The sequence below is a fragment of the Anser anser genome, assembly GCF_964211835.1.
Source record: "Anser anser genome assembly, chromosome: 1".
NCBI classification, from domain to species: domain Eukaryota; kingdom Metazoa; phylum Chordata; class Aves; order Anseriformes; family Anatidae; genus Anser; species Anser anser.
The window spans coordinates 55,810,600-55,838,129 of NC_139720.1; the positions used below are offsets into that span (position 1 = coordinate 55,810,600).

Here is a 27,530-nt window from a genome sequence, read left to right on the forward strand (position 1 = left end):
CAGAATGGGACACGGGGCAAAGGCAAAGCCCGAAATGGAGGCCGATCACTTGTAGTTTAATTTGGGGAATTATTTAGACCATCCCTCGAACAAATATATATAGCTCAGGGTATGGTGTTTGGGAGGAAGGTAGTGATCTGCAGAACTGGTTAAAGGAATAAAGAAATGGCTTATTTATTATTTACTTATTTTATTTATTTTTTCTTGATAAAGCCCATTGCCCCAGGACGTCCTCCCAGTGGGCAGGCTCCGTGCTTTGGATCCCAGCTGGGAGGTTGCTCAGTACATCTGGGATCTGGCCCTAGGTTTAGCCTCACGAAGTGGGAGCAGTGGCAGAGCAGCCAAGACATGTCCCTTTGGCTCTGGAGGCATGAACTTGAGCTGGGCTGATTGCAATTGGCGCAAAATGTTTCCTGCACCAATCCCAGCTGTGGGTGATGCTGGCTGGGGAATTGAAAATCAGTCAGGTATGACTGCAGGAGTCACTTTATATTCTCAGATACAGGGACTGCTGTCTCCTGACTGTACCTTGGGCTGTCTTACCTGAGCTGTCTCAGCTTTAGATGGCCCAGGGACTGGATGTGAACCTCGAGTCTGCTTTGTGGTGGAAATTCAGGGTTTGGGTGAGGGCTCGTGATGCAGTTCCTGGGGGCTGGAAATGGGTGCCAAGGACGTGGAAAGGGAATGGGTTCAGTTCAGGTTGCCCAGCGAGGTTTTTCTTCCTTTTCTGGCTCTTGGTATGGGAAGATACCGGGGAACTGCAAGGAAGGGAGTTCCCTTGCTGTGTGTTGCTGTGTGGGAGTCGGTTCCCGGGGCAGAGTACGCTGCTGCCAGTGAGCGAGGGGAACCGAGGGAAGGCGAGAAAGGAGAAGCAGAGACCCGGAGGAGAGGCAGCGCAGGAGCCAGACAGACTCTTCCACCCAGAGAGGGATCCCTTCTCTGCGGACGTGAGCACACCCAAGGGGGCACGTGGCACAGTTCTGTGTGCACTCGTAGCACCACAGGGATGCTCAAGCTGCAGATGTACACTAACACGGTTAGTGTATAGAGGCTGCCTGCAGGAAATGCTCACGCACATATGCACAAACATGGTCACACCACTCCCCGTGATTCCTGCACACCCATGTGCACGTGTGGCACCACGTTGTCCCTCTTGTCCCCTTCCAGCATTGGCTCACACTCATGGAAACAGTGACTGAGGCACATTTTTGCATCTTCCAGGTCTCCTTGCTCGCCAGCACAAAGCAGGTATGTGAGGATGGGGCAAAACAAATCCTTTAGAAACGAACAAGACGAGCACCATGCAGATGTACATGTGCAAACACTCATGCACATCCCCCTTGCTCCTGTTCACCCTGCTCCCTCTTTCCCTTGCTGCTTGTTCAGCCCATCGTGGTGCTGCTTTCATGCCCCTGAAGTGCAGGAGCAGATGGTTTGGAGGCCAGTTTAGGACGATGGTTCTCTTTTCCACCAACAGCTCTCTTCAGCTGCTTAGCTCAGTACTAAGTATCTCAGCGATGAAGATCCTCCTTGCCTACCCACACACGACACCTCCTTGTGACCTCCCAGCTCCTATCAGAAACCCTGAGGCCGAAGCCCTCTTTAAATCACCCTCCTGACAGCGCTTTAACCCAAGAGGCACTTAAGGCCGCGGTGGCTTTTCCACCTTCAGCAGCACGTTAGCTCTGACAAAATGAGGCAGCTCCTGCTCCGCTCCGCTCTGTACATGTGCCTTGCTGAGGCCCAAAAGGCTCTCGCTTGTCCCCTTTCAGCCTGCATTATTCATCTCCTGTAATGCACAATTGATGTTTGTGGGCAGAGGCGAGCAGGTACAGCTGAGCACAACGGAGAGGAAACGCCAGCCCTTGCAGGCAGAGATTGCCCGGCTGCATGGGCCAAGTTGAGATGAGGGAGAGGAAATACTCACCCTTTTGCAGGCACTTCTGAAAGGTAAATGGTGGTGGCGGAAGAGGGTCATGCTGGAGGGGTCGAGGCGGTGCTGGGGGCTTCCCCACAGCTTTTTTTTTCCTGGCTCCTTGTGCGCTGCCGCCCGCAGGTGTGAGCAGTGCGTGTGGTGCGTGCGTGGGAAGGTGGGAGCGCGCCCGGGGAGGTGTGAAGTAGGTGGCTCTGGGCAGCGTGCGTGGCTGAGTAACGTTGGGGAGGGTGCGTTTGCATGTGGTGGTGGGGAGGTTGGGGGATGCTTTGTGAAGAGACATGGAAACCAGTGCGTGTGTGTGTGTGTGAGGGCAGGTAGCCGGCATCAGTCAATTTCAGAGCACTCGGGGCTGGTGGGACCTCGCACTCTTCTTTGCACACAAATTACGCACATCAGAAGAAAGGAGGAAGGGAGAAGGGATGAGCATTTCACAAGCTCTCTCCTCCACCGACTTTGCCCCAAGGAGCTGCAGCCCATGTCAGTGGACAGACACTTGGGCTTTGCTGGGAGGTGGTGGGGCAGGAAGAACTAGAGAAAGCGCAGAAAAAGGAAGATTTGGGGGATGGAGGCAGTAGGTGTGCATGTGTGCACGCGTGCAGGTGCACAGCACGATGCAGCTGTCTCCAAAGTGAGTTCCAGCTTCCCAACTTCCAAGGATGTTATTATATTTTTTGGTGAGTGGTGCCGGCTGTCTGCGTTTCGTGTGTAGTTTGTGTTTGCCTGCCTGTGCTGGATGTTGATGAGTATTTGTGTTTTCCATGTGACAGAATATGGCTGGTGTTTGATGATGCTGGGGCTAGCGTTTAGGATCCAGAAGGATGGTTTGCCACTGTGTGGGCTGAGTTAGGTAGGTAACAGTGTCTGATGCTATCAGCCTGTGTGCTGCAGGCAATTTGTAAGCATAGTATACCCGTGTGTGATATGCAGCCAGCGGTGCTTGCTTGACTTATGTTCCTAAATGTGTCGGGATGTTTTATGTGCTTTTGTTTTCATATTGATGGGTGCGCTGTGATATACTGGTGCACCGCTTGCTGCGATGTAGATGTGTGTGTGTGTGTAGATGGCAGTATTTCTGGTATTGGTACAGAGGTGGGTTTATTAAGTGATGTGTTTCTGTGCGGTGAAAATTATGGATAAGTGGTCAGGGGGTTGTGTGTGGTATAGATATGTTCAGGAATTCAGCATGCAGGGGCCAGCGTTCACTCTGCCACGCAGAAAGGCTGCTGCTGCGTGCTCCGGAGTGGCGGCACAGGCTGCGTGTAGCTGATGTGGCTGCGTGGTGGTTGTCTGAAAGGTCAGAGGCATGCCCAAACAGCTGTGCAGCCCCATCGGTGTGGCACACGTGAAGGAGAGAAGCCAACACCTTGCTCTTGGGGGGGGGCTGAGTTGGTGGGGGATCCGTGCAAGGTGGCGTGGCAGGGGTGGGATGCTGGGGGGTGCGAGTGCCACTCGCAGTGGCAGGGTGCGAGCGTGAGGAGAGCCCGTGGGGGGCACCTCGGGTGGGAGGCTGTGCGTCTGCCAGCCTGGCCCCTGGGGATGCAGGCCGCCCTGTCTCCATCCTCCAAACCCCTTTCCGTCGGTCTGTCTGCCTGCTCTGCTGCCCGTGTCCAGCTGCCTGCTCCCACACCGTCTCCTCCGCCCCGGCTCGCTCGCACCCCACGCTGCCTGTGGACTCAGCAGCTGTGCATCTCTCCGTCCCTCCCACACACGCACATTCGCACACACACACACACCCTGGATCTTCATCTGTGGTATATTCAGTTGCCATTGGAAACCTAAGAAAGAAGTGAATCTACCCTCCAAGTCTTAAGCTGGTGTTTTTTTCTTTCTTTTTCTTTTTTTTTTTTTTTTTTTTTTCCTCCCTTTTCTCCTCTCCTCTCCTCGCAGAAGGCGAAGTCTTTCGCGATGAATCCCCGGCAGCTTCGATCGAGCGGTGAGCTGGAGCACCTACCCGCAGGCCACTCCTCGATGTGACTGCACGGAGGCCTTCGCCAGCGCTCGGAGAGGCGAGCAGAGCTGTGGATTTACCTCCCGCGCACCCGCGTCCCCCCAGCACGGGCACCGCCAGGTAAGCGAGCCCCGGCTCGGCTGCCTGCATCCATCTCCCCCCTGCTTGTTCCCCAGAGGTGCGAGGGAGGGGAGAGGCAGGGGATTCTGCCACACCACGGCTGAAGCCCCAGCGTCCCACGGCCACCCCGCAGCGAGGAGCTGCTCTCCCCCCCTCCGGCCCCCTTTTCCCCCGCATGCATCTGCGGGGCGGGGAGGCTCGCGATGGAAACGCTGCGGGGTCGCTGCGCGGGGTCCTGAGCCTCTTCCCCTCCTTCCTCACCCTTCTCTTTGCGCACACACCTGTCTGCTCCTCTCCCCGTGACATTTTTCCTCCTGGTTTCTGGGGAGAACGGGCAACCGGGCTGATGCTGCAGAGAGGCGGCGGAGGAGGAGGCTGCTCCAACCCAGAACGGCCGGGCTCTGCCAGCAGGGCCTGGGTCCCCTCGGGGGCTCATCCTGCCACAGGGCATCACGCTGCCGGCTGTGGGGCAGGCGGGGGGGGGCCCTCCCTCCTTGGCTCACGGGTATTTTGGGTATTTTGGGCATCCCCGTTCCCCGCGGAGGGCGCTGGCCTCCATTTCCCTGCCCGGTACCTCCTCTGGTACCCGGCCCAGCCTGGCACTGCTTTTGGATGCTCCCTGTCCCTGCTTATCTGCTGTCCCCTGGTGCTCCTGCCTGGCTGCAAGGGATGTTTTCCTGCCGGAGCCTGCGTGTTTCATAAGCCGGCAACGCCACCTGCCCTGCACAGGCAGCAAAGGGGCCCTGTGCCCAGCCTGACCCAGTTTGGGGTGCAAAGCTTGGGGGGGGGCTGCACCTGAGCAGGCCGCCCACTGCCAGGACAGCCCTTGGTGCCCTCTACCACCGGTGAAGGCAGGATGATCAGCTGTGCTATTTCCACGCAGTATTTATGTGCTGTGGCATGAGGAAGGGAAGGGAGTGAGGAGCAGCTCTTTCTCCCCCTGCCTGGGCAGGCCCAGGAGGGGAGGTTTGGGGGTTTTGGAGTGGAGGTTTGGGGGTTCACACCTGGCAGGCTGTGGTGTCAGGCTCTGCGCAGATGTTCCTCATTTTTCTGAGTCAGATTTTGGGGCTGCACCGTTTTTCCTTGGGGAAGGGGCCACTAGCCCCCCACAGATGCCCGTTGACGGTGCCCCCTCTCTGGCTACCCCGTCACCTCCCTCTCCACTCCCATCCGGTGGCGCTGGCTGTTCCTCTTCCTCTTTTCGGGTACCTCCGTGCTGCCTGTCCCTTCTTCAGCATCACCCCTTCTTCCCTCCCTCTCCACTCCTCTTCCTCCCTCGTGACCGCGCAGTTGCGCTCGGCGTCGTTACTGGGGGGTTTGCAGAAAGCAGGCTCCTCCCGGATGGAGCCTTTTTGGCGTTGGTTAAATCCCTCAGCCCTCTTGGGGCACGGCTTTGGCATGGACACGGGGCGGACGAGACAATAAATCCAGCTCTAGGGAGCTCGGTATCAGGTCAAAAGTGCTGCGGCTACGTGGTGGAAAATGCTGATCCAATATGAACTCACTCCGCCGGTTCAGATTTGTTTAGAAAACAAAGTTGGCTTAACCGTGTGCTGGCAAGGTTTGCGTTGCGTTGGGCGTTATACGTCTGCACCGCTCTGGCTTGATGCTGGCTCCGGTGTTGTTTGTCCTTCCACACCTGGCACGCGCTCCAGACAGTGTGTGCGCACTGGAGGATTTGACAGATGCAATGGCACATGGCAGCCAGCCCGCTCCAGTCCCTCCTGTCGGGAGAGGTGGCTGGAAAAGGGGCTGAACTGCAGCGTTAGCAGCGAGCAAGCCCCGTCCCACCCCGAGAACCTGATTCCTCAACACCCCACCACGGCCCACGCCTGGGGCTGGAGTGGCAGCATCGTTCCTCAGGAGCATGGTGGCAGAAAAATGGGTCACACCATGGGCAGGACAGCCCCACAGGGGACAGGTGCTTGCTTGGGACAGTGCGGGCGCAAACCTTTACTGCTGCGTTGCGGGGGCTTTTTGCAGACCTGCCACTTGGGGGCTTAGTTGCTGAGGGTTAGTTTTGTTTGCAGGTGATGAGTGGTTCACCTGGTGCTTGTGCGTGGACGTGTTCAATCTAGTGACAAGGAGTATTTACCGACCAGGTTTTGCAGCATGCTTTCCTCTAAAGCCCAGCAGGATGAGCTACTGGGGGGCTCCTGAAATCCTGATCCCAGAGAAATTGCCGTGATGTGCCTCAGTTTCCCCTACCGTTAAGTGGGGAAACCATTTCAGGCTGCAGGGAAGGATGCTGTGGGGAAAGGGAGATGCAGCCCTTCGTGGGGGGCTGGATGCTGGAGGAGAATCTGTAATGCCCGGGGTGCCGTGTGCCAGGGCTGAGGCGGTGATGCACTCAAGCCTCCGTTTGTCTTGGAGGAGAAAGGGAGCTTGTGGCTCGTCACTGTGGAAACAGAGTGGGGATTCAGCGGCGGAGGGCAGGCTCCTCGGCCGGGCCCCCCCGAGCAGCCACGCCGTGCGTCGGCCTGGGTGCCACGGGAGCCAAGGGGACCCTGGTACCGGCTGTGACAGGCGGGTGGCCGTGCCCAGCCCCACGCCTCGCCCCACACACCCCACGGACACTGCTGGGCCTATCCGAGGACGGCCGATGGTGCACACGTGTGACAGAGGAGCTGGGGACTTGTGCTGGGCGGTGGAAGGTGGCCTATCCGGGATACACGTCTTCAGACCGCTTCTGAGAAATATTTATGGCCAAATTACCTCACACAGGCAGTGTCCGCAAGAAGTGAATTCACCAGCTGCAGGAGGCTGAGCTTTCTCCTCAGTTGCCCCATCAGCATCTCCCTTAAGAACGGAATAGCTGCAAGTAAAGAAGAGGAGGTTTAGGGAAGCTTCTTCTCCTCCTTTGCAGAATATGCCTGAGTACACGTGCGTCAGGTAGGGCATGTATACCAGCTCTAACACAGAGTGTGGGCAGGTTTCCTACAGATAATCCGAAAGTGATTTCTGGTGTGAGCCTGGCAGTCTGCAGAAGGCTTCCAGAAACTGCACCGCCCGTCTTGGTTTGCAGACAGGCTTGCAGGTGAAATGCGTGAACATGTGCCCCCAGCTGGGCACACGTTCATCGTGGTGGATCTGGGACACAGACGTGAAGGTGCTGGTTGCCTGTTTTGAGCTTCTTCCCTGTCCCTGTGCTGTAGGATCCATGGGTCGTGTGGCCTGAAGTCAGCGGTGTCAGGGCCATCGGGCTGTGCCCTGATCTGAACTGCCATGCCTTTTAAAGCCAGCCAGCGTGGGGAGAGCTATCGAGAACCAGCCCGGCACAAAGAGAGAAACACTCATGTAATGGGGCTACTTATTTGAGTTCCCCAGCATTTCCCATTGCGTTTCATGTCTTGGGGCTTATTCACAGTTGAAAGGCAATCAATGGAGCTAACAGCCCGGCATTGTTCTGCTCACCTTCTGATTTACTTCCTTTCATCCTTGCTGGGTTTCATCTCCTCCCAGGTTCATGCATCCCCCAGCACTGAGGTCGCTTTCTTTTTATCACACCTTGGGCTCTGTATAATCAAGCTAGCTCTGCTCTTGCCCTGAATCTTCTGGGGTCAAGGTGGAAATCACTATTCAGCAAGAGACCCAAACAAATGAGCAAAACTAGCCTGGTCGGTCGGAACAGGGTGGAAGTTATCCAAGAAATCTCACACTGATCAATTCCAGTCACCTCCTGTGTTTAAAGTGACTCAGTATCTCCAATTTTAGGATGTTGCTGGGGAGCTGAATTCTCTTATGATTTCTCTTATATCAGTCGTTCCTACCAACAGTGTTTGTGAGATTCTTTTCCCATATCTGCTTAGATAAGGAACTGTTGGAAACCATGCTGGCAGAATAAAGGGTGCTGGGACAAAGCCAATCATAAAAAAAAATAACAACAAAAAGCCCTCCCACAAAACCTCCCCCGCTTCCCTGAACAATAAGTTATCAAGTCCAGATGGTTAAATCTGAGAGTTTGGAAGGAGCTTAAGTGATTGAGCTGCTAACAAAAATATGCAATCTCTTGTGGGAAAAAAAAAAAAAAAAGCTACTGATTCGGGGAATTGCAGAAGACCAAATGTTGTACCTATATTTAAAAAAAAGACTCCAGTGATGATCTGGGGAATTATAGATCAGTAAGCTTTGCATCTGTATCTGGTAAACTGGTGGGGACGATAATTAAAAAACAACACAGAAGACATCTGGAAGACTGTGATCTGATAGGGCCTAACCAGTGCGGGTTTCAGCAGAGGCAAACTGCGTCTTGCTAATCTCCTACAACTCTTTGAATGTGTCGATAAAGTGATGGATAAAGGAGGACCGATTGATATAATGTGTTTAGACTTCCAAAAGGCTTTTGAAAGATCCTACACAAGAGCTACTGAAGAAGCTAAGCAGTCAGTGAGAGACAAAATATTGACATAGATCAAAAAACTGAGTAGGAGACTGAAAGAATGAGGGGATTAAACAGCCAAGTTTCACCGTGGCAAGAGGTTAATGTGGCCTCCAGGTTCCCTTCCAAATCCCATGTGATTTAGTGCATTGTTTAATGACTTGGAAAGGTGGGAGGAGAGAGACGCTGTGTGAAAATCTGCACATGAGACCAAGTTATTAAGTTAGCTGTGGCCAGGAAGGGTTGTGGGGAACAGCAGGGAAAGAGCTACGTTAAATGGATGTGCTGCTCTCTGGCGAACAAAATGCAGTGATGATACAATCAAAGTCATGGGTGGTGCAGGGCAGACTCTCAACCCCTTCAGACACCCCGAAAGGTCCTGAATGAAGTGTGTGCATACGTGGGCATATGTCAGGGAGCTCACTGCAGAGCTCTGCCCCACGTTCTCCTGCCCCTGAGCAGGTGAAGTAGCTGTTGGCTGCAGAGGTGGTGGGTAGAGAGCGCTTGGTGAGATGGAAAGCCTGATGACACTCCTGAGTGAAGAGATGGGGAGAAGGGGGTTAGACAGCGGGCTGGGAGTGGCTGTTGTACGAATAAAAGAGAGATCTATGAGTACTCTCATCACACCTGAGCGAGGCAATGCACAGTGAAATCACATTGCATGGCATTGAGGTTCATGGAGTTGGTCTATGGAGCTCTGTGTCATGAAATATTGCCAGGACCATGAATTTAACAAGGTCCATAGTTGGCTTGTATATTTTTGTAGAGAGCAGGGATACACAAATGAATTTTAATGAAGGACAAGCCCAGCCTGAACCTTCACGTTCAATCTTCAGAGCCTACATTAACCTGTAATTCCTAGCAGCCGATGGGAAAATGAAAATAGGAGCACATTGTCCTTCAATTGTCTGCCTTGATTTTTTCCACCTTTTTCCACCTAAAAAAAACCTGGTGATGACTTCCATCAGACTCAGTGTGGGTATCTCTGATCTGGAATGGTTGTTCCCTGGTGTACACCTTACCTTAAGAATACTCACTGGGATGTGAGTAGGGAGCTTCTTCTTATGTCCTGACTCTTCCTAGCATCACTTGTGTTTGGGAGCATCCCCAGGCTCAGAGAAGAATGGGGTCACATTCTCTCTTCACCTAAACTGGCGTAATCCTGCCAAAGTCAATAGTAAAACAGAGTTTTCAGCCTCGGAGTTTAAACTCAGTTGAAAACCAGACAACACACACACAAATGCAACAACCGCATCAATACTTGAAATCGCTTGAGGTCACAGACCTAAGCTGGAAAGTTTCCAGACATTCCTGGCAGGTTGCCTGTGCTTCCACATCCCGCCTGAGCTGTGGCTGCGGGAAGCACAGCACCAGCATAACCAGGTATTGCAGACTTTCCGTTTGCCAGGCCCAGCAGTCAAATTCTGCTGAGGGTGAGGGGAGGAGGAGGAGAGAAATCTCTGGGCGTATAGGAACTCTGAAGCCTTACCTGATTATTTCCTCTCCCCTTCCGTGCAAAGAGGTGAGTCTGTAAGCACCTTCTCCCTGTCCTACAGAGCTGCCTGCCCAGGAGCACGGTCCCAGTTGTAGAGGTTTGTTACTGAACACTCGATACAGGATGTTGAAGTCACTCACGGCTTGGCTAACTGAGCCTATTCACACACAGAGTTTGGTTTCTAGCTCTTTGTGTGCAGCACACACGAATCTCAGGCTCCTCATTAGTATTTCTCCTTCCTGGGCAGCCCACGAGGTGTGAGTGGAGTGACTCCTTGTGCTGGGAAATGTTTTTAAGCCAGGAAAACAAACACTGAGGATCAGCTCCGTGTGCCACTCTTGGCTGGATCTCTGTGATCTCTTGTATTCTTAGAGCTGTGATTTTTTTTTTTGGGTAGGTAGCTGAAAGCTACACCCACTGCATCTGATACAGATAGAGTGGGGGCAGCCAGGCTCGCGTCCCGGTGCCGAGGAACCTGGGGTCACTGTCACACCTTTCCACGGCGACAAAACCTCCTGCACTGCCAGGGGGAACTCTGGCGGCGTTTCGAAGCCGACATCATCCCAGCCCCTGCGAACCTCTGGGGCTGGAGCGACATCTCCAGCACCTCTCCTGCAATCCAGGAGCTCGGGGCTGCGGGGGCTGCGAGACAACTGACGTCACCTCTGCTGCGTGCCAGCAACCCCACGGCTCGAGAGACGGCTTGATCACCGCTACTCCATTACAGCACCTAAAAAGACCTCTGGGATCGGGAGATGATTGCATCTCTCTGCTCCGTTACAGCAGCCGATGAACCTCCGGGGCCAAGGGATAAATGCACCCTCTCTGGAGCGTTACAGCACTCAGAAACCTCGCTCGCTGACTCACAGCTGCCTGCCCCCCCCCCCCCCCCCCTCCACCACCTTCAACTTGTCTTTGGCACCCAGCCGCCGTCGCCGCTGAGGTGTAGCTGGATAATCCCGGCACTTTTGCAGTCCCTGCCTGCCTGCAGCGCCGGGATGAGACCCCGATACCTCCTCGCTTGTTGTGGCACAGGGGAACGTCGGTGCGGTGACGCATGTGCTACCCTTTTGTTCTGCCAGAGCAGCAAGGGACCACTGCAGTAAACAACTCCGCTCTTCATACAGCATCTGTGAACCTCTGGTACTGCTCTGCAACGGCAGATGATCTCCTCTTGTATTTTACAGGGTGGGGACTCTTCTCACACTGCTACGGATACTTCAGGAGCCAGTTCAGCACCTGGGAATGGCCATGTCATATCAGCAACTGGAGCTTACTGACAGGAAGGGGAATACACCGAGCGTCTGGTCAGCGATACTGGCATTTAGGAAGAACAAATTAATTTCTCACACGCCCTAGAGAGGTGGAGTTCTGTCATGTTACAAACCTGACTCGTAGATTCTGGGGAAAATCCTAAAAGCTTTTGGTAATAGAGGTTTTAGTGAGTTTAATGCCGATGGAATTAAAAGTCTCTAGGCGCTCGTCGTGAATGGATTTACATCAGGGAGATTAGAAAAAGGAAAACATTATTGGTGTCCAGGAAACTCAGGAGAGCAGCTGTCAGCTGGTTCAGATGGAAGGCTCCCCAGCGGACAGCCCCGCTGGCCATCGCGCAGCACACACGCACACAACCGGAGGGTCGGCTCACATCCTTGCAGGCTGGGGACGTGTCCGATGAGTCACTTCTCACATGAGCTCTCACAGCGGGATGGGATGGGATGGTTGCACCAGCCAGCTTGTATGGACTCATTGAACGTGAGCAAGTGTAGTGATGGACTCCCCATTTTGGCCAGCATGCTCTTATTGCAGACCCATATGCCTCAGCCAAGGGCTGCTGCCTTTCCGAGGTGTTCGTCACCTTGAAGGCGTTCATCACCTTTCATTCCTGCAGAGGACTGTGGAGGAGGACTGTGTGGCCTCCTCCTTGCACATGGGGACACGCCACACGGGAAGGACTGCGGTCTTTTTCTGCCCCCTTTCTCCCACCAGCAATATACCTGGTGTTAAAGCTATAAACCCTAACTAAAAAGTGCAGTTAAAGGGGAGCCTGAGCAAGAACCTTACAGAAGATTTTTTTTGAGGCTTAGTAAATTCAGAGGGACTGCATCCAGCTCAGGAAATCCTCAGGTTTCAACTTATCACAGTCTGGAAGAGTATCATGGGGAGGCATCATTGTACATTGCCAGGTTCTGTTCCTTTTTCCAAGACGTCAGTGTACGTCACTGGCACGGAGCATCCTGGGGCCAGACGGCCCTCATCTGTGCTCTTAGATAAGAAAGGTGTGATCCTTGAGGGCCTGGCCTTTCTTGGACTTCTCTGCTGGGGCTGTGGTGCTGATGCTGTGCTCTTTGCTGGGAGATGACAGAGGCAATAGAAGAAAAGACACAAAGAGACCAACAGGGAGAGTGAAAAGGGTTTTGGCCTTAAGTACATCAGCTGGTTATGCTCCTCTCGGGGCAGCTCTGAGAGCTGATTTGTGTGCTGTCCCTCTTCTTATTTCTCTCCAAAGTCCTCACCACTTGTTGGCGTGTTTTGCTGAGAGCAGAGATGAGGGTTAATTCACCCTGGTTTTCTCCTTAAGTGGGACATCATCAAGCTGAGGAGTCAATTCAAATCCCGCTTCAAGGATCTTTATCCCCTTGCAGCCTAGGAGAGCTGGGAGATGAGGATCTGGTAAAACAGAGAGCTCCCTGCCCTGGTGGGGATGGGCAGGAGAGAGAGCAGGGGCCTCACCAGGGCAGGGAGCTGAGCGGGGACAGGCAGGGAGGAAAAGGAAGGATTTGGGCCCTTGGCAGTGAGATGCCCCCCGACAGCTATATCCCAGGCAGTAGCATGCCTTGTCTGTGGTGGACTTGATCAGCCAAATGCTCACAAGCACCACCTCTGTCACACCGAGGGCAGAGTTACCCTGGCTTTTGGGTGAAGATAATGTCGTCTCCACAGCACGGAGCTGGGGTTCATCCCATCCCTCTTCTTCCTACACACCACGGGTGGCTGCCTGCTGGCTTCAGGGGGGTGGGAGGGAAGGAAGAGCTCATGGAGTGGGTGACAGTGACCCCAAAACCAGGCGTCAGGTATTGTGTACCAGGGACAGGGCAGGCTGGATGTCTCTGGTGTCCCTCCCAGTGCGTGGGTAGATGCCCTCAGGAGGTCCTCAGAGGGGGAGGAAGAGGCGGGAGAGAGGAAGGAGGGACGGAAGAAGGGTGAGCAGTCTCAGTGCCTCCCCAGGGGGCCCTGTTGTGTGGCAGCAGGAGCCAGAGAGGGAGGGCAGGGAGGTGGGATGCTCTGCTGCAGGCTGGCACCCCAAAAAGCAGCGGGGAGCCAGTGGGCATTGTGGCAGACAGCCCTTTTCCCTGGGTGCGGAGGCTCCCCTTCATCAGCTGGGAATGGAAAAAAAAAAATAGTCTCTTTGAAATAAAGCTCAGGATTTAGAAGCAAATATGTTAATATGGTGACTGGGGACATAGCAGTGGGCACCAAGTGATCAGCACTGACGTCTGGGCAGGAACTGGAGCTATCCCTGGAGGTCCAGGCCTACTCTGCAGTGGGGACATGAGGAAATCTGTTGGGGTGAGGGCTTGTCCCAGGAAGGTGTCTGACCTGGCACTGCTGAGGATATGTTTGTCCTGCAAACACATCTGAGCTGCTGGGCACGCAGGCGCCTGCCTTCGGATGGGTACACAGCAAGCTTGGGGCACACTTCTGCGCGGTCTGCATCGGCAGCGACAGCAGCTGTGCATCTCAGCAAGGGGAGCCTCTCTGGAAAGGGGTTTGCAACCTTTTCATCCTTCCTGCACCCAGATGAAAGAGTTTCCATGCTACCAATGACCTTCTTGAGGCACCTTGCTTTCCGTCTGTCTGTCCACGCAGAGAATATCAGCGCAGGTGCCCCCACTCCTGCAAGACAGCCGCGCTGGCCGCTGTAATAAGCTCATTCAGGCGGGACGCGTTGCCCCCTGTAAACAGCAGGCGACGTGCATTCCCAGGCAGAACACTGCTTCTGGAGGACATCTAGCACAGCTAACTCGTCGTGACAACCAGCAGCAACTCCGGGCTGCTTTCGCAGAGCAGTTTGTGGAATCACCCCAGCCCTTTAGCACAAGATGCGCACACACGGACAGGAAGCCCTTCCACCACAGAAGAGAAAGGTTTCTACTTTTCGGAGACTAATGTGTCCCTGGCAAGTGCTGGTCCAATAATCATAATCGTAACAATCATGAGCTGTGTTAAGGGGTGTGAGAGGGGAGAAAGGAGTTCTTCAGCTCAGTGAGACCGCTGAGAGCACACGGGCTTGGCAGCTGTAAGGACACCACGAAGCTGTCAGCTGCAGAAGTGAGCGATGGGGTGCACTCACCTCTTTCGTGGAGGTGGGAAAAGTTATTTGAGGGCAGCCCATAGGATTTTTAGGACCTGTCAGTTGCTTTCTGGCGCTGAGGAAATCTGACATCTCCCTGTTAGGAGTGACTAACATAGATTCAGAGTCCCCTCGCTTGCATAATTAGCAGTGTTCATGCTCATCATTTTTCCAGGGACTGCCCAGTGCACGAAGCTTTTTGATTGACTGTAAGATTATGGCATTGCCTGCAAAATCCATGTCAATGATTTGCCTGAAAATCCATGTGGATGGTTTGTATTATCTGCACCGTGGTGGCACCTTACATTCTCACAACATGCGAGAGGATGAGAAGGGGCAGACTTTTCATGGGGAGCCACCTTTGGGCACTGCTAATTTTGCTTCATTTTTGGGGCTGGTGAGCCCGGTTGTGTTGCAGGGTGACATGGATGAGGAAACCTGACACTGAGCTGGAGGACCCATGAGGCCGTATCATGGTGTAGCCAACAAAGTGAGCTGCTTGTTGTTGCTTTGATGTGATCATATGACAGCTTGATGCTTTATTCAAAGCACTGGGTACAACTTCCTTACTCTCCTTTCCCAAGCACTTTGAGGCCAACCGATGTATTAATAAATTAGAGGGATTAAAATAAACAGTGCTTTGAAAATCATTAGGCATCCCAAATGCCTGGAAACAAACAGCAGTTGAAATAAAAATACAAAATGCAAATGGGCTAAGAACTGGGCCATAAAATGGTGTAGCCTAGCCCTGGGACCGCTCTGGAAAGGTAAAATGTGTTCATTCTCTTGACTCTCCGGGTTGGACCAGATGAAATAGTACTGGGGTGCAGCAAATGGGGAAGAGTCCCTGCCCCAGTTCCTGCAGTGGTACAGAGCCAGCCCCACCAGTGCCTTTACTGGCTGCAGAACAAGGCTGTGGGGAGATGAGGCCACAAGCACCAGCCACAGGGCTGGAGCTGAGGCAGGATCTGAAGGCTGCAGACTGGAGACCATCTGGGTGAGCAGCTGTCCCAGGCAGCTCCTTCTGCTGCTCTTGGTCCTGACCCTCACCCTCCAGGCACTGTACACCCAATTCTCTCCTCCTCTCAGCTCACTGCCTTTCCCACTCTTATTCCTTCTCCTCCTTCCCTCTCTGGAGATCTGGGGACTGACACAGTCAATTTGCACAGCATCCATTTCATTTTCTCTGAGTGCTACCAAGACTTGTTCCCCAAGTCCTTGGTGGCCACGCCAGCAGAGATGCTGGCTGCTGCCAGGGCGATGAGAGAACGTGTTCCTCAATGACCCTTCCTCTTTCTGCATCCTGGCCTGGGTGATGCATTTATTCTTGTGACCTGCCTTTTGTTGTCTGGCTATACTAGCTCACAGAAACACCCTAACAGCACCAGCCCAATGAAGGATCACAGTCCGCCGGGACATCATGTGGGGTATGAGTAGTGGATGAGCGTGTGGCTGGCAACATGATTGCTGTGGTGTTTTGAATAGTGCTTACAAGAGGAGTTACTTGAAACAGAGATGTTTGGGAAGTGCATTAGAGTAACACATACATCTTTAATGCGTGCAAAAACCAGTGGGGTCCTGCTAAAGAAGTGAAAGCAATGAGGGCAATCAGTCTCGGCCACGTGGCTGCAGGATGATTTCAGACCAGAGAAGCATGAAAGAATCACGACTGGCCGATGCTGCCAGCCCAGCAGGGAAAGGGGATATCCAGTTTTCCAGGCAGTTGTTAGAGATCCTGTGTTCGTGAAGGAGATACTCACCACCTGCTGACTGAGCATCCTGTCGGTACTTGGAGAAGACCGTGTACTGCTGAGGAGGAGGGGGGCAGCCGCGAGAAGCCCGCCTGATTCAGGAATTGCCTGGACCATCTTGAGTTCCTCTTGCGTGACAGACTTATCAGGCATCACTGGCCAGGGAGAAAGCCGTCAGACAACAGGAGAAAGCTGGCCTAGGAAAAGGCAGAGCCTGGCTGATAATTGAATACCTCTCCCTGCCTGGCCGGCATGCTGTGAGTGGAAGGCATCATGAGGCCAAGTGCTTGCCACTGCCAAGGGACTTTTCTCCTCCATGCAGCCACTGGGATTTCTAATCCAGGCTGGGTAGGACAATGCTGTCATGTTAGTAATAGTATAACTCTCTTAGCAGTCTACCGGTGTGACAGAGCCACAAAGAGAACAGTGTAGGCTGAATATGCACTCATGCTTGCTAAGCCTGTAATCCCAGCTTTGATTCTCTCTCCCTCTCTTTCGATTTTTTTTTTTTTTAATAATCAGTTCAAACTTAATAAGAGTGATTCACTAGTTGCCCGTTTATCTTTCCTCAGCATGGCATCCAATTTGGATATCACAGGGGAGGAGGATGGGGGGGAGGTGGGGAGAAGGGAGAAATGGGAGAGGAAAGGGGAGCCTGGAGGGTGTCCCTGTTTCCTCTCTCCAAAGAAACAAAGGCTGCTATCTTTCTGCGAACCTGAAAATCCCAGCTGTTATTTCAACCTGTCGTCAGAAGAGGCTGGTGATCAGCCCTGTTCTCCCATTCGATTTAGACCTTTTGTAGCTTTCTTACTAAAGGTTCAGCATCTGCAGGCATCTGATGAGAGTGTTTAGTGGTCTGTGGGATGGAAGGACACAGGACACATGAGTTCCCTGGACCTGTCTGGACTGTGCCATGTTTCCTGCATTCACATGAGACAAGGCAGTGATGGGGCTAAGCCTTTCCAAGACTGTGACTGTGTCTGTACCTCCTGGAGGCTGACCTCTTCTCAGCAGATCCTAGCAGACCCCGGGATGTTCCCCAGCCCAGGCAGCTGCAAGACCTGTTCTAGGGTTGATTCCAACACCATAATGTGTTTCTGTTTTTGACTCTGGCTTCTTAGAATCTTGAACACATCTCAGAAATCACTTGGACTGGGCAGGAACACTTATAGCTGGGCTGTACTAGGCAGGTAGACAGGTAAACGCTGGATATGCTTGTGAAGTCTCTTGCCCAAGAGCTGATGTTAAGAACCATCCTGCACTGCTCTCCTTGCCCTGGGCATTTGCTGGCCTAAGTAAACCTCTGCTTGTCTCACCCCAGGTGCTCCTCCAGAGCCTCCTCCCTCCTTGTCTCCAGGGTCTGGAACAGCTCTGCTGTTCTGCTCAGGGCTGCTGGTGGCCGTGCTTTTGGCCGGGTGACACTGAACACTGGAGACATGAAGCAAGTCATTTGGAACAAGCAGTTAAGTGTTGGTTGGTACATGGGAGAACAGAGAACAGGAGAGGGCAGAAAGGTCAGAAAAACTACAGGTCTGGACAATTGTGGAGGATCACTGGAGGATTTACTGAGTTCAGCTGGCCTTTTGCTTCACCTCGGTTAAATATCATGTAACCGTGGCTCACTGGGACAAGACTGGTCCTGACTCCCAAACAGCCATGCCCAGGTGAGCCCTGCATGGTGCCGAGAGCCCGGTGAGGAGGATTCAGCTCCCTCTGAGCCATGGGGCAGTGGCAGCATGTGGGCCACCCTCTAGGGGGATGAGTGGTGGTGGGAGCATGTGAAACGCAGCTCCTCTATCAGTCTGCTTCTGCTGCTGTCTGTGAGTCTCTTCTCACTGCTTACTCTTCCTCACGTGCTCATATCCCCTCTCTTTTCTCTCCCTCACTTTCTGTGCTTGATGCATGGCCCAGTGAATAGAATCCGTGCATAACCCTCCGTTCTCTTTTCCCTTCCTCACTGCTTTTCTCACTCATTCTTTCTTCCCGTCTCTCACTAACTCTCTGTTGCTCTCTCTGCCAATTTATTCTTCTCTTTCCTCCCACACTCTGTCCCCGTTTAATCAATCTTAGCACAGGCCTGTTTTCCACCAGAGCTGCTGTTTCATGCTTACCCTCGTGGAGAGAGGGTGGGCAGGTGCGTGCAGGGAGCAGGAGGGCTGAGATGAGGCTGGTGGTCATGGCTGAGTCACATCACCCAGCCCAGGGCTTGGTTCTCTCCATCCAACAGAGGAATGTAGCAGCTATAAGTGAGTCTGCAGCACACAGAGGTTGTAAGACCAAGGCCCGTGAAGCTCTTGGAAGTGGGTTAGAGCTCTTTGGGTGCTTGTTTCTCTTTGGTGCCTGGCTATGCCCAGAGCCTTGTGCCCAGACTGACACACGGGAGGCACATCTTCTGCCCTTCCTATTCAAAACGTTTGCACCATCCAGTCTGTGATGAGAAATAACCCCATGGGGTATGGCTGCCATGACTCAGTCATGGTGTGGCTGCACATCCCTGCAGACTAAGGGCAGCTCCTGTTCCTGTAGGCGTTACCTTTGCCAACCGACGACACCGATCCATGGCCTCTTGCCTTCCAGCTCTTTCTCTTGTTCTGCCTTGCCCCATGTCCTCCTTCTCCTCTTTCCAGCATGGTGTCCCCCACTCCCTCTGTGTGCTCTGCACTCCCCATGGCAGCACACGCGTGGCGCCGGGGCCTGCACGGCCTACTGACTGCCGAGGGCTGGCAGGAGCCGCCAGATGCTTGCACCTCCTCGGCTCTCATGGGTAGGAGTTGCCATGGGAGACAGGGAGAGAAGGAAAGTGCCTTCCCCAGCAGCACCCAGAGCCAGAAGTCTTCCATTGAGTGGAGAACACCCCCCTCTTGTGTTCCTTCCTCCCCTCAGCCCCCCTTTAGAGAGCACGCCGCAGAAAGCTGCCTTTGAAGCCCCTTAATTAGTGTCCCGCGTGTCCTGAACGGAGCCCTTCATTACCACCAGCGAGAGGCACAAATTGGCGTGTGTTTCAGGCTTGGGCTCGGTGCCAGAATTTTGTTCCAGTCCCCTCCCTCGAAACCTCTCCAGCTTCCCCCCCCCCCCCCCCCTTGGCACACACGCATGCACACACACTCCCACCGAAAAACACACATACACAAGGGATCCTGCCAAAAAAAGACCCCCCCTTCTTCCTTCCAGCATCTCAGATTTGAGGGAGAAAACAGAAAAATACAACCAACTAAACAGAAAAATTAAAGGCAAAGGTCACTGCTCCCTGCCTCGTCCAGGCTTGCTCTTGGCTCTCCTGACCCTCCAGCATATGTGAGTGCAGGTTGGGGGTCATTATCAACCCCAGAGTGTCTCTTGCAGCCTGTGGATGTGCTCTGAGGGTGCTAATTAGTGAGAGGAAGGCTGATTAGGTTAGAAATTAAGTGCTTATTTTCTCTCTCTTTTTTTTTTTTTTTTTTGATGTATGTGTGAAAAAAATCATGAAGCCAGCTGGAGCCTCAGGAACGATGGGAGAAAAGGCAAGTAGGAAGCAGGAGTCAACGGAGGGGGTCAATGTCCCACCTCACCTGTCCTGCACACACTGGCCCTGGGCACCCAGGCAATCTGTGAGCTCACAGATCTCTTGTTTTACCCCTTTTTTTTTTTTTTTTTTTACCTCAATGTCTTTCAAGTGTCTCAGGCCCCATGTGCACTGCCTCTATCAAGGCATCCCACCTCAGATGGTCTTGCGCTGCCAGGCTGAGGAAATTCAGTCTGTTTCCACCATGGACTTTGCCTCTCTGTTCCAAAAGTTGCAGCACAGGTGTTTGATTTCTAGGAACACCAAGGCCTGTGTGCCTGGGCAGGCAAAACCTGTTCCTGCCCTAACATCGGGCCTTGTGAGATTTTTCTCCTCTGTGCCCTTGCTAGCCTCAGTCTGTCATGGTGAGTGGGCTGTGGGATAAGGAAGAACAGATCAGGATGTGACTGAAGAGCAACCTGTCCTTGCTATAAGACTATTCTGTGCTTCCAGTTCTCTAGGCAGCAGCTCAGAGCTGGTGAGGGGCAACAGAAAAGTCATCTCCTTCCTTCCACTTGATCTGAAGGATACCTCTGGGACCAGTGCTTTGGATACGCTGGACCTTGAGCTATGCTAGACCTTGAGCTTTTCTCCAAAGGCCACAGTTGCAGTTGGGAATACTCAGGTCCCAGCTGGCTGGAGGGTAGAGAGGGAAGGAAGCAATGCCTAACACAGCTTTACAGCTTCCTTTCTGGAGTGGAAATCGTGCTGCCAGACCCACAAGGTGGTGGCATCAGGTTGGAGGGTGGTATCTGCAGCCAGCCAATTTATATGACCCGAGGCCTTGCTATGATGCTGGCAGTGGATGTCATCCGTCCCAGCTGGGGACATGGCAGTCGAGACAAGGCTAAGTTTCATTTTGCAGTGGGGAATATTTTCCCAGCAGGGGTTTGTGACCCCTTAGCATCATAGCTAACTGGGGTGTATGGATCAAAAGGCAGAGGAAAGCTTTGCTGACAAAAGCTGGTGGGCCCCAGACCCTTTGTTGTGCTTCAGAGCCCTGTGTGTGGGGCACAGGGGCTTTGTATCTGCAAAACAAGAAGTCTGGCTTCTTGGGACAGTGGGAGAGCAGCCAGGAGACCCCTGTGTACACATGGTGGGAGGAGAGTGCGTGTGTATGTGCTCATATTCCTTGGGCCGAGTGCCATGAATGTGAGTGCAGGCATGTTTTGGTGCTGCACAAAGGGAGGGCATATTTGTCTGGGTACAATTCAGGCCCCATTCCCTTTTCATCGCGCTGGTGTTTTTATACCATGTGCCTCCTGCAAACAGCCGAACAAACAAACAAACAAACACATGGGAACCCAAACTCCCTATTACCACCACACTGCAGATGCAGCCTGGTTTGGCCTGTATTTCTCCCGTTGCCACAGCAACGGTAAGCCAGGGAGTAAATCAAAATATCCTCTCCAGTGCTCAACACCCCCATATGGCAAAATAATAGTGACAGTGCGGAAAGCCTGGTCTGCCTCCCTTGCTTCTCCTTCCCAACCCCAGTTCAGCAGAGGCTCTCCGGAGACCTGTCACATGCCTGTCAGAGCCCCGAGGAGATGACAGGCCTCCTCTACAGGGAGCGAGGGAACACCATCTTCGCCGTGACCAGCAATCACCCTTATTCCCTGCTCTGGTTGCTCTGTCTCCCACAGGGGGGTGTTTAGGTCTGATCAATGTTCAGCCTTTGTGGTCTCAGCTCAGCTGGCTTTTAACAAAATGAGGCCCGTCAGCTCCACTAGAGACCAAACAGCATCCAAACCAGGCTTAGCAACCTGCTTCTTGCTTCAGCAAGCTCTGCTTACAGCTGGGAGAGACAGAGCCTTCAGAGAGGAGCAAAGCAATCAGAGCGCATTTAGGACTAGGACTCCTGTCCAGCTGAGCTCAGAAATATGCTCGCTGGGACAGCTGCCAAAAGGGCTCCACCAGCAACACTTTGCGTTGGCCTTGGGCACTTCCAAAGTCGGCGATGTGCTTAGGAGAGGAGATCTGTCTGCCCAGAAAGAAGAGGCCTTGAGGGGAGAGGAAGGCTTGCTGCCCCTGGAATGGGTTTATCAGCCCTCTGGAAGCAGGGGCAAGCCAAACTTTCATTTTCTACAGCAGACAACCAAGGTCTGGGTGCTATTACAGCCCTGGAGGATGACCTGCATACCCTTCTCTGCCAGCAGGCAATTAGACTGGATCCATCACTTGTGCCCCACTCAGCTCTGGCCTCCAGCAGCTTCATTAGGAACCTCTGTGTTCCTTGGCTGATTTTCCCCCAAGAGTCCGATTTTAAGGCTCCCCGGTGACCGCTAATGTGTAAATACAGTGTGCTTCAACATGGCGATGTGATTGCCCAAGTGGATTGGAGCTGTTTACTCTTCAGCAGCTAAAGAGCATCCCCACCTCTCTGTGTTGTGACAGCCACTTCTTGCACAGGGAGATGGCTGGTGGGAGCCCAGCCTGGCTCCGGGCATGCTCACAGATCCATGTGGATGGGTGGACTCAAAGCTCTTCTCGTCTTTCTGTGGAAGGGAGGAGAAGAGGCAGGAGTGGCCCATGGAATATGCAAAGAGGGCCATTTGATGATTAAATGCTAGAGCACAGCAGCAGTGTAAAAATATACATATATCACAAGCTTTAATTAACACAAGCGAAGGGAAAAGGAGGAAAAAGAACCACTTTTTAAAGGTTTCACAGAGACTATAAACTGGCAGCAGAGAAAAAAATGTAATACATGCAAATTAATGGCATAAATTTAGGGTTACTTAACTTCACAAATGTTAACAAGCTCATAAAAAAAAAAGTTATTCTTTCCCAGTTTCCTGTCGCTGTTTGTTTAATTCTTTTTTTTTCCTTTTTTTTTTTTTTTTTTTTTTTTCCCCGTTGAGAAGATTATGTTTTCAGTATATTCCTCCTAAATTAATTCTGGCTCTCTCTCTTCCTTCTCCCTTCCCTCCCCGCCTCCCTCCCTCCTTCGTCTCTGTCTCTTTCTCAGTGTCTGCCTCTGTCTGTTTGCCTTCCTTTCCTGCCTATCTATCACACTCTTAATGTCCCCATCATCATAGTATCTAGCCTTGGATACAATACCCTCTCATTTCTCTTCCTTTCTTCTTCCCTAGCTCCCACCCCACCCTTCTTCTCCCCTGCTTGCCGTCTTCTCCCCTTTTCTCCTGTATTTTTTCCTTAGCAGTCAGTATAACTCCAGCCTGGTAATGCTACACGCAGCACCACCAATTTCCAAACATGCATTGTTCCCTGCCACCATCGGCAGACAAAAGAAGGCAAGGAGCAAATTGAGCGGTCTCCAGCTGAACTGCTCGTTTATCAGCCACCTAAATGGCTGGTTGCTGCTGCAGGCTGGATAGCTAGGGACATAGGTGAGGGTGTGTGGGCAGCCCATGTCAGTACAGCGTGGTCCTGCCACCGTTCCCCTTGCACCATCCCCTTTTTTTCCAGCCTCTGCCTCCGTGCGATGGTGGATAACAAAGGGCACAGCCGCTCCTTGCTGAGCCCAGGGAGTCACGAGCCCCCGAGGTCATGGTCTCTCCGCTTCCCGCGTGTTTCTCGCTTTGCTTATGGATAAAACCAAGTTTCAAAAAGTCGGGAGATAGTCTGTTTAGCTCTGCCAAAACTCATTTCTCCGGAAGGAGGACGTGTGCCTTTTGTTCTGCTTCTTTTAAAACCACCAAGGACACCCCAAGTTGCATTATCCGTGACGTAACTCATCCTGCCTGTGATGCTACAGCACTCTGTTCTTAGGCTGCTGTTCTCGTTGCTTGAAGGGAGAGTGGTTAAAAAAATCTCATTTTGACTTATGGACCAGACTGAGTCATAGGAAGACATCATTAAAAAAAAAAAAAAAAAGAGGGGGTGGATATCATCATTTTTGGCTACAAGCCATCCCTGGAGCTTTCAAAGTAGCCTGTGAACATTACTGCCAGCTCTGTTTCAGTATCACAGACAGCAGCCCTGGCCAATTGCTTTTCTCCTCAACACCCATTCGGCATTTCAGAATACTGGAGAGCAGACGGGGAAGTCAGCCTTTTATTCAACACAGCAGTCTTGGGAAAAGGGAGGTGAAATTACAAGCTGGCGTCCCTGGGCAGCAGTGAAAATGAGAAAATCCAAACAAGCAAAAGGGAAAAAAAAAGGAAAAGTCTCAATTTCTCAAAGTGAGAGAAAGGATGTTGGTGGGTGTGTAACAAAGAGGCTAGGAAGAGGAAGCACAGAAGGAGAATCTGTTATGTTTGGAAGATGTGGGAACCATCAACACAGATGTTGCAGAAGAAAGTGATTGAGAAGCTGAATGGGACTCGCCTAGGTTTACAGTTGGGTGCAGGCTTAAGCACATCACTGAAGAGAGACCTGGATGCAGGAAAAGGGAGCAAGAAATAACTGTGCGGGAGTCCCCGTGCAGCATCAGTCTCTGTCCCGAGTGACATCACAGGCTTTCCCACTGACAGAAATCACTGCTTTTCCTGGGTAGGAAATGAGTCAGGGTGACTACAGATTTTAGGGCTTGGCCTATGCAGATTAAGAAGAGTAGTAAGGAATAAATAAAACATGGCATATGCAAGGGTGACTAAGGGCTGGAAGAGAAGCAAAGAACAGCATGGGGGAAGGAATAAGGGCTATGGTAAGGAATGAGGAGGGGCTCCAGATGAATTGCTGACTAGGGCTATCTGATGAAGCCTCTGGAGAGAGATTTAGGGGGATATGACTTCACACCCTGGTCACAGAGCATGCCCTACCAGGGTTAGTGGGGAGGACACTCTTGTGCCCCTGGTAGCTGAGTGATGTTACTTTTTTTTTTTTTCCTGTCCTTTCAGCTTGGAAACAGTCTGGAACAAAGTTCATTTCTCACTGAATGTGTTGACAGCACCTAGCAAACCAGAGGTCCAGTACCAGTTGCAGTCTCTGTGCACCCTGCTATTAACAGCATCAGAAGAGGCAGAGCAGGGAATAAGGGGAAAAAAAAAAAAGATTGAAAACTGAACTGAGTGAGAACAAAGAAAAAGGTGGGGTCTTTTTAAAATCAGATCATTCCCTATTTTTGATTGCTTCATAGCTTGATTTAGCTTTGGCCTACATAACTAAAATGGAGGATGACAAGGTAGCAGCAAAGACAGGCATTATGGGGGGTTTGCACGGATCATCTGCTTGCTGCACGGCTGCTGTAGGAAATGCAATGCCACGAGTCGACATATATAATTGTAGAGAGGGGGAATGAATAAACGTGTTTCAAAGAACAAGGAGAATTCTAAATGTCAGCAAGGGGGTATATGACTCACTCATTGGGAAAATACTATTATTGGATACGTAAGTAGGACTGTACAAAGCACTAAGGGGAGGGATGCTACTAGAAAAGAAAAAAAAAGTATTAATAAGTATAGGTAGCATTTGGATAAGTGACAGTGAATGAATGAGGAGATGTGCCATGAGCCAACACAGGGCTTGGAGCGAAAGCAAAGGGAGAAGGCAGGGTGAGGGTGGTGAAGGATGAAAAGAGAGCGATCATGGAAGACAAGGAGTAGCATTGCTGGAGTCTGCTGAGATACAATGGGATGGATGAGGGTTTGTTAAAAGACTCAACTTGGCTTTTGGCAGAATAATGGTGACAAAACGTTTCTGTTCTACTGAGTCGGGACTAAGGAAATAAATGAGGCGGAACTTGATGGGGAGAGAGGAAATGACTGTGCTGAGGAGGCAGGAGGAGGCCCGGGACTCAGCTGGAGCTGGCCTCTGCAGAGGTGGGTGAGGTCAGAAGGCTGGGTTGGATGAAAGGTGTGGAGGAATACCTCCCTGTGCACACAGCCAGCTTTTCAAGAGGCAGAGGCAGCCTTTAATTATAACAGCCGGTGTTGTATAGATTACGGACATTGTTGAAATGAGCAGCGCAGGATTGAGGCATTTTGTGTGAGTTCAAGCCAGGCATTGAGAATAATTGACTAGTGCCCCCGGTACATTCGCCGGCAAAGTTGTGGGTTTCTGGAGCCCAGACCACGTTTAACTCAAAACCTTTTGGTCGCCAAATACAGGGCACCATACCAATGGACCAGTCCCGTAGGGCAACCCAGCAGCCTGAGGTGCTTTGCCAAGAAGCTTGCAGCATGGCCTGGGGGAACTCCAGTCCTGGAGGAGGAGGTCTTGAGAAGTTTGGGTCCAGCTGGGAGCAGCACCAGTCCATATTTTGGTTGCAAACCCCCCCCAGTTTCCAGTGATCTGCTTTTTTGGCTGGCTTGGGTTGATTAAGTCTGTAGAGAGACAGATGTAGTTGGATAATGGGGAGAGGGGGTGGTGAGTGGCAGAACTATTGCCTTAGCGAGAGGGAAGGATGCCGTGTAAGTACTGCCAGTCCCCATTCAGTGAGCAAGTGGTGAGTCAGGGGCAGGTACTGAGTCAGCAAGAAGGCGGCGGGGCGGGCGGGTAGGTAGAGCACCCCAGCCGACTCGGCACACGCTGCTTGGCCATGCCAAGTTCATCTCCCCACAATCCAGGCAGCTGCATCCCTCTTTGTCCCCTTCCCATGCAATTCCTGCAGCTGCCTCTCCAAGCCACCGTGGCTGTGGAGATGGCCTTCGGCGGGACAAAAGCACATTTTCTCCTGGTGTGTTCGCCATCCTGCTTGCAAATGGTGCCTCTCTGCGAGGGGTGGTGGTGAAAGAGGAAGAAAGAAAACAGCTGATGGAGGTAGAGAGAGCCCTTCAGCCTGCCTCAACCCAAAGAAACCGCTCATGCAGGCAGGGAAATGGTGAAAGGTGGGAGGAGGGAGAGAGGAAAGAAAGAAAGGAAAAAAGAAATGAGGTGGAAACGAGAGTGAGAGAGAGAAAATATTTGAGAGATGAAAAGAAATTACCATACGGCAGGATCCTGTTATTCAACCTAATTTTCAAAGGACCGCAGCTGTCGCACTGAGATAATCTGTTAATTATAACAGTCATTGTGTTTTGGCAATGGAAGAAAAAAACAGGCTCTAAACAAGGCAAGGTAGTGGTGAAAAGAGAGGGGAGGCACGGCTGTGTCAAAATGCGTGTCACTTGTTAGCTTGAAGTATAGGTGGGCGAGCTGGCCGGGAGAAGGGTCCCTCCCCGTGGGGCTGAGCTGTGCCATTGCCTGGGGGTGGAGGAAGGAGGGGAGGTGGAAGCAGCCGAGTGGAAACGTAACGTCCTGTCCAGCGTGGTGCTACTGGAGCTAGGCATGAGCAGAGGAAGAGCTCAGAGGGGCTGCGGTGTCCCCACTGGCATGTGCTGCCACAGCATTTCACTCTCGGGTCATCGGAAGGAGCTTCTCCGTGTCACCCCACGCCTGTCCTCAATGCAGCAGTGGCTCAGCCTCTGAACTTCTCCTGTTGGAGTTGTACCGGGGTGGCTGCTTGTCCTACTTGGAGAGAGGTGTCACTGCTGGCGAGGGAGCCTCTCTGATTCTCGCTCAGGGGAAGGCTGGCTGGATGCCGAGAGCATGTTGAAGGATGCTGGAATGCCAATGCCCAGTGAGAGTCTGTTGGTCTGAAGGTATTCTCCACAGGAAGACTGGCTGCCCATGCACCTTGCAAAGTGATTTCAGCCCTCGGCCAGCCCAGGACTTTTGTGATTCCTTATGCTCTGAATCCCTTCCAGCAAGAGACAGCGGTGAGCTGTAATGTAAGCTCTGCCCTTCCCTGCCACACCTGCAGGGTAGCATGTTTGGGGGCACTCCAATCTGGCATCAGGGTGGCTGGAGACATATTTAGCATCCAGAAACACCGGAGGGATGTTTGACTTGAATGAGGGCATCTCTCAAATTACTCGTGAACCTGCCATTCACAGCCAGCCCAGTGAAAACCAGGAGCTGCAGCTGCATGATACAGGGCAGCAAAGCCAGTGCAGGACAGCAGAGGAGCCAAGGTGACCCTGAGGGGATGGGGACCTTCTCAGGGGCATCCCATACAGCCGTGAATTTCTCCTGGCCTCATACAGGACATGCTGCCCTCCCCTGTAGCCATGCCCCGCACACAAACAGAGCCAGCGCTCCCAGCCTGCTCCCTACAGCAGC

The 27,530-nt window shown here is 52.5% G+C and overlaps 1 long non-coding RNA gene across 1 annotated transcript in view; it reads left to right on the forward strand.

Annotated features, from left to right (window-relative positions):
* LOC310888362 overlaps positions 1–27,530 on the forward strand; it is a 42,993-nt gene that overhangs the window by 9,461 nt on the left and 6,002 nt on the right. Inside the window, exon 2 of the long non-coding RNA XR_014575885.1 lies at positions 3,824–4,004. This is a non-coding gene — a long non-coding RNA (uncharacterized lncRNA). The remainder of the gene's footprint in view (positions 1–3,823; positions 4,005–27,530) is intronic.